Consider the following 7266-nt stretch of genomic DNA (forward strand, 5'->3'; position numbering starts at 1 on the left):
TTTTGCACTGGCCATAGGCTTCCTATTGGAATCCTAACCAGTTCACCTCCCATGGACACTTTGTCAAAAATGACAGCATAATCAAGCTGGGAGTCAGAAGCCTTAGGAATCTACCTGGTGCTCTCTTCTATAGCAGCTGAGCTGGCACCCAAGCCACAAGGCAAAGTCCTTCCCCCTCTTCCTTTCCCTTTGCTCAAGCAGAGGAGTCTCTCCCTGTGGTCACCAGCGCCCCAGGCCCACGGCAAGTACTCCCTGGCTTCTGTTGATGTTCATTCAAGGCCTAAGGGCTCTTCAGTCAGCTTGTGGTGAATGCTGCGAGGTGTGGGACTCTCCCTTCAGGGCAGTGGGCTTCCCTCTGGCCCAGGGAAGGTTCAGAAATGCCATCTAAGAGCCAAGGTCTGGAATTGAGGACCTCAAAGGCCCACTTGGTCAATCTGGTACCTAAGCTGCAGGACAAAGTTCCCTTTACTCTTCCCTCTTTTTTTCAAGCAGAAGGAGTCCATTCCTGTAGCCACCACAGCTGGGAATGTGCCGGGTCACACATTAAGCCAGCACATCTCTGAGTCTCTTGCAAGGCCCATGGTGAGTCCTGCCTGGGTACTGCTTCTGATTATTTGGGGCCCAAGTGCTCTTGAGTGAACTGGGTTCTTCCATTCGAGGCAGTGGGCTCCCTTCTGACCCACGGTGTGTCTAGAAATATCATCCAAAACCTAGGGTCTGGAATAGGGGCCTCAAGACTCTGCCTGGTGCCTTGTCCTACGGTGGCTGAACTGGTATCCAAGTTGCAAGACAAAGCCCTCTTTTCTCTCTCCTCTCCTGTGGAAGAAAGGACTTTCTCCTGGAACTGCAAGCTATGCTGCCTGCGGTTGGGGAAGGGATGGCGCAAGCACTACCTTGGCAGCCCCAGCTGGTGTCTCATTGGGTCATGTGTCCCCCATGTCCACTGGCTTCAAGCCCAGTATAGCATCAGGACTTTCCCCAGAATTGCAGTCCTCATGGCCTTGACGGCCTTTCAAGTTTACTTAGAATTCCAGAGCACTTTGGCCTGGGGTGTTGAGACTACTGTGAACTGTTTCCAACCACTGGTATGGACAATTCCCCTCTGGCGAGGGTTGATCTAAATGCTCCCTCTGGAGCACTGTCTGAGTTCTGCCCAGGGTTGTTTTCCACTGTGACAAGGCAGCGCTGAGTTCTAATACAAAGTCCCACAATCACTGTGCTCTCCTTCCCCCAAGCACACTGATTCTCTCTCTGAGCCACACAGCTGCTGCTGGGGAATGGGGGAGCAGTGCCATCAGCAATTCAAGACTGTCCTTTGAACTGGGTTCAGTGGCTCATGCCTACAATTCCAGCACTTTGGGAGGCCAAGGCAGGCAGATCACCTGAGGTCAGGAGTTTGAGACCAGCCTGGTCAACATGGCAAAACGCTGACTCTACTAAAAATACAAAAATTAGCCAGGTGTGGTAGTGAGTACCTGTAATCCCAGCTACTCAGGAGGCTGAGGCAGGAGAATCACTTGAACCTGGGAGGCAGAGGTTGCAGTGAGCCAAGATCTTGCCACTGCACTCCAGCCTGGGCAACAGAGTAAGACTTTATTTCAAAAAGAAGAAGAAGAAGAAGGAGAAGGAGAAAGAGAAGGAGAAGAAGAAGGAGAAGAAGAACTGTCTTTTGTACTCTCTTCAGTGCCTCTTTCTGTAATACAAAGTTAAAAGCAGGTACTGTGATTGTTTATCGATAACTACAACTTTTCAAGACATAGACAGTCCAATGAGATATAGACAGAAACAACAAAAATTTAAAAAGGAGGGGAATAAAATGTTGCATTTTTATTAGTTTTTTTCTTTGCTTGTTTGTTTATGCAATCAGTGTTAAGTTGTCATCAGTTTAAAATAATGGGTTATAAGAGATGATTTGCAGTCCTCATGGTAACCTCAAATAAAAAAAAACAACAGATAAACAAAAAATAGAAAGCAAAAAAGTAAAGTGTACCACCAGAGAAAACCACCTTCACTAAAAGGAAGACAAGTAGAAAGGAAAGAAGGAAGAGAAGACTGCAAAACAACCAGAAAACAAATAACAAGTGGCAGGCATAAGTCCTTACTTGCCAATAGTAACACTGAATGTAAATGGACTAAACTCTCCATGAAAAGACATAGAGAGACTGAACGGATGAAAAAACAAGACCCGGTGATCTGTTGCATACAAGAAACTTACTTATAAAGACACACATACGGGTGCAGTGGCTCATGCTTGTAATCCCAGCAATTTGGGAGGCTGAGGTGGGTGGGTCACCTGAGGTCAGGAGTTCGAGACCAGCCTGGACAACATGGGGAAACCCTGTCTCTACTAAAAATACAAAAATTAACTGGGCATGGTGGCACGCACTTGTACTTCCAGCTACTTGGGAGGCTAAGGCAGGAGAATGCTTGAACCTGGGAGGCAGAGGTTGCAGTGAGCTGAGATTGTGCCACTGCACTCCAACCTGGGCAACAAAGCAAGGTTTCATCTCAAACAAACAAACAAACAAACAAAAAGATACACAAAGACTGAAAATAAAGGAATGGAAAAAGATACTCCATGTCAATGAAAACGAAAAAGAACAGAAGTAACTATATTTATAACAGACAAAATAGATTTCAAGACACAAACTATAAAAAGAGATAAAGAAGGTCATTATATAATGATAAAGGAATCAATTCAGCAAGAAGATGTATGTATCTGCATCCAACACTGGAGCACCCAAATATATAAAGGAAATATTATTAGAGCTGAAGAGAGAAATAGATCCCAATACATTAGTAGCTGGAGACTCCAGCGCCCTACTTTCAACGTTGGACAAATCATCCAGATAGAAAATCAACAAAGAAACATCAGACTTAATCTACACTAAAGATCAAATGAACCAATAGATACAAAACATTTCATACAACAGCTGCAGAATACATATTCTTCTCCTCAGCACATGGATCATTCTCAAGGATAGAGCATATGTTAGGCCATAAAATAAGTCTTTAAAAATTCAAGACCAGGTGCAGTGGCTCATGCCTGTAATCCCAGCACTTTGTGTGTGTTTTTTTGTTTTGTTTTGTTTTGAGAAGGAGTCTTGCTCTGTCACCCAGGCTGGAGTGCAACGGTACAATCTTGGCTTACTACAACCTCTGCCCCCTGGGTTCAAGCAATTCTTCTGCCTCAGCCTCCCAAATAGCTGGGATTACAGGTGTCCACCACCACGCCCAGCTAATTTTTTGTATTTTTAGCAGAGACAGGGTTTCACCATGTTGGCCAAGCTGGTCTTGAACTCCTGACCTCAAGTTATCTGCCTACTTTGGCCTCCCAAAGTTCTGGGATAACAGGTGTGAGCCACTGCACCCAGCCAAAAATCAGTAGCATTTCTGTATGTCAACAGCAAACAATCTGAAAAAGAAATCAAGAAAGTAATCCCATTTACAATAGCTACAAATAAAGTAAAATACATAAGAATTAACCAAAGAAGTGAAGGATCTCAACAATAAAAAGTATAAAACATTAATGAAATAAATCAGGAGGACACAAAAAATGGAAATGTATTCCATGTTCATCGATTGGAAAAATAAATATTGTTAAAATATTCATATTGCCCAAAGCAATGTACAGATTTAATGCAATCCCTATAAAAAAAAAATTCCTCACAGAAAAAGGAAAAACAATCCTAAAATTTATATGAAACCACAAAAGACCCAGTATATCTAAAGCTGTCCTGAGCAAAAAGAACAAAGCTGGAGGAATCACATTACCTGACTTTAAATTATACTACAGAGCTGTAGTAACCAAAACAGCATGGCATTGGCACAAAAATAGACATATGGACAAATGGAACAAAATGAAGACCCCTGAAACAAATCCATAAACCTACAGTGAACTCTTTTTGAGCAAAGATGCCAGGAATATTCACTGGGGAAAAAACAGTCTCTTCAATAAATGGTGCTAGGAAAGCTGCATATCTATATGTAGAAGAATGAAACTAGACCCTTCTCACCATATATGAAAATCAAACCAAAATTTGATCTAAGACTTAAATCTAAGACTTCAAACTATGAAACTACTAAAAGAAAACACTGGGGAAACTCTCTGGGACATTGGACTGGGCAAAGATTTCCTTTTTTTATTTTTATTTTGTTGTTGTCGTTGTTTGTTTGTTTTTGAGACAGAATCTCACTCTGTGGCCCAGGCTGGAGTGCAGTGGTGTGATCTTGGCTCACTGCAACCTCTGCCTCCCAGGTTCAAGGAGTTCTCCTGCCTCAGCTTCCTGAGTAGCTAGGACTACAGGCACACGTCACCATGCCTGGCTAATATTTCTATTTTAAGTAGAGATTTGGGGTTTCACCATGTTGGCCAGGCTGGTCTCGAACTCGTGACCTCAGGTGATCCAAAATTTCTTAAGTAATACCTCACAAGCACAGGAAACCAAAGCAAAAATGGAAAACGGGGGCCATTGGAAATACTCAACAATCCAAAGGAAATAATCAACAAAATGAAGAGACAACCCACAGAATGAGAGAAAAAATGTGCAAACCATTCATCTGACAAGCGCTTAATAAACAGAATATACAAGGAGCTCAAAAAACTCAATAGGAAAATGTCTAATAATCTGATTTTAAAATGGGCAAAAAATCTGAACAGACATTTCTCCAAAGAAGACACACAAAGGTCAAACAGGTATATGAAAAGTTGCTCAACATCACTGCTCATAAGAGAAATGCAAATCAAAACTACAATGATATATTATCTCACCCCAGTTAAAGTGGCTTTTATCCAAAAGACAGGCAATAACAAACACTAGAGAGGTTGTGAAGAAAAGGGAACCCTCGCACACTGTTGTTAGGAATGTAAATTAAGACAGCCACTATGGAGAACAGTTTGGAGGTTCCTCAAAAAACTGAAAATAGGGGCCGGGCATGGTGGCTCACACCTGTAATCCCAGCACTTGGGGAGGCCGAGGTGGGCGGCTCACAATATCAGGAGATCGAGACCATCCTGGCTAACACGGTGAAACCCCGTCTCTACTAAAAATACAAAAAATTAGCCAGTCGTGGTGGCGGGCACCTGTAATCCCAGCTACTCGGGAGGCTGAGGCAGGAGAATGGTGAGAACCTGGGAGGTGGAGGTTGCAGTGAGCCGAGATCACACCAGTGCACTCCAGCCTGGGCGACAGAGCGAGACTCCATCTCAAAAAAAAAAAAAAAGAATTAAAAATAGAACAGCCATATGATCCAGCAATCCCATTGCTAGGTGTATATCCAAAAGAAAGGAAATCAGTATATCGAGGGGATATCTGCACTGTCATGTTTATTGCAGCGCAGTTCACTATAGCCAGGACTTAGAAGCAACCTAAGTGTCTGTCAACAGACAAAAGGATAGAGAAAATGTGGCACATACATACAATGGAGTACTATTCAGCCATAAGAAAGAGTGAGATCCTCTAGTTTGCAACAAGAATGGAACTGGAGGTCATTATGTTAGTGAAATAAGCCAGGCACAGAAAGACAAACTTCACGTGTTCTCACTCATTTGTGGCAGCTAAAAATTAAAACAGTTGAACTCATGGAGATAGAGAGTAGAATGATGGTTACCAGAGGCAGGGAAGGGTAGAAACTCATGGAGATAGAGAGCAGAATGATAGTTACCAGAGGCAGGGTGGGGGAAAGTGGGAATGGTTAATGGGTGCAAAAATATAGTTAGATGGAATGAATTAGGTCTAGTATTTGCTGGGTGCAGTGGCTCACACCTATAACCACAGCATTTTGGGAGGCTGAGGCAGGTGGGTCGTTTGAGCCCAGGAGTTCTAGAGCAACCTTGGCAACATAGTGAGACCTCATCTGTCCAAAAAAATTTAAAAATTAGCACATGCTTATAGTTCCAGCTACTTGGGGGGCTGAGAAGGGAGGATCACTTGAGCCCGGGAGGTCAAGGGTGCACAGTGAGCCCTGACGGTGCCACTGCACTCCAGCCTGGGCAACAAAGTGAGACTCTATCGCAAAAAAAAAAAAAAAAAAAATCTAGTATTAGATAGCACAGCAGGGTGACTATAGTAAAAAGTAATTTATTGTGTGTTTTAAAATAGCTTAAAGAGTATAATTGAATTGTTTGTAACACGAAGAATAAATGCTTGAGACACCTCATCTACCCTGATGTGATTATTATGCATTATATGCCTGTATCAAAATATCTCATGTACCCCATAAGTACATACACCTACTATGTACCCACAAAAAGTAAAAATTAAAAATAAACAATTATGAATACATATTAAAAGTATAATAGCATAGTGATAATGAGGAATAAGCAAAAAAAAGACCAAAACAAAAAAGCTTAGTAAACAGGCACTGATACTCATCATTCTCTTTGAAAACTAGTCAGAGGCGAAAGCACCACTATCATATCACTGAGTAGAGGCTGGAAGAGTGTTGAAGGTGGCAAAGCAAGAATAGAACTCTGGTCAGTTTCTATTAGTGGCCATTAATTTTAATGGCAAAAACCACAATTACTTTTGCATTAACCTAATATTACTATGTTTAACTCAGCAACATTTTCCCCAACTATTTTTATATTCTACTTCAGTATGGAAAACATAACTGCATGAGACAAATCTCTTTATCAGTATCAGCATAAAATGATCTGTAAAACCTTCAAATGAGGCCAGGTGCACCTCAGGCCTCACTTTGGGAGGGTGAGGCGGGCAGATCACTTGAGGCCAGGAGTTTGAGACCAGCCTGACAAACATGGTGAAACTCCGTCTCTACTAAAAATACAAAAATTAGCTGGGTTTGGTGGTGGGTGCCTATAATCCCAGCTACTTGGGAGACTGAGGCGGGAGAATCACTTGAACCTGGGAGGTGGAGATTGGAGTGAGCTGACGGCCGAGATCACGCCACTGTACTCCAGCCTGGGTGACAGAGTGAGACTCTGTCTCAAAAAAAAAAAAAAAAAGATTATTCAATGTTTTGGTTCATTTCACTGCTCTGATGTGCCAACCTAGTTGGTCACAAGTTATACTACTAAAGCTAATAAAATCCAAAACAATTCTCGTTTAAAAAAAAATTAACTAACCTTATATAAAAAAACTTGGCTGGGTGCAGTGGCTCACGCCTGTAATCCAAGCACTTTGGGAGATCAAGGCAGGCGGATCCCAAGGTCAGGAGTTTGAGACCAGCCTGGCCAATATGGTGAAACCCCATCTCTACTAAAAATACAAAAATTAGCCGGGTGTGGTGGTGGGCGCCTGTAGT

General features: G+C 42.5%; 1 protein-coding gene across 1 annotated transcript in view; it reads right to left on the reverse strand.

Annotated features, from left to right (window-relative positions):
• SMAP2 (small ArfGAP2) overlaps positions 1-7266 on the reverse strand; it is an 82122-nt gene that overhangs the window by 57654 nt on the left and 17202 nt on the right. The window lies entirely within an intron of this gene.

Source organism: Mandrillus leucophaeus, unplaced genomic scaffold (assembly GCF_000951045.1).
Source record: "Mandrillus leucophaeus isolate KB7577 unplaced genomic scaffold, Mleu.le_1.0 Scaffold182, whole genome shotgun sequence".
Classification (NCBI taxonomy): domain Eukaryota; kingdom Metazoa; phylum Chordata; class Mammalia; order Primates; family Cercopithecidae; genus Mandrillus; species Mandrillus leucophaeus.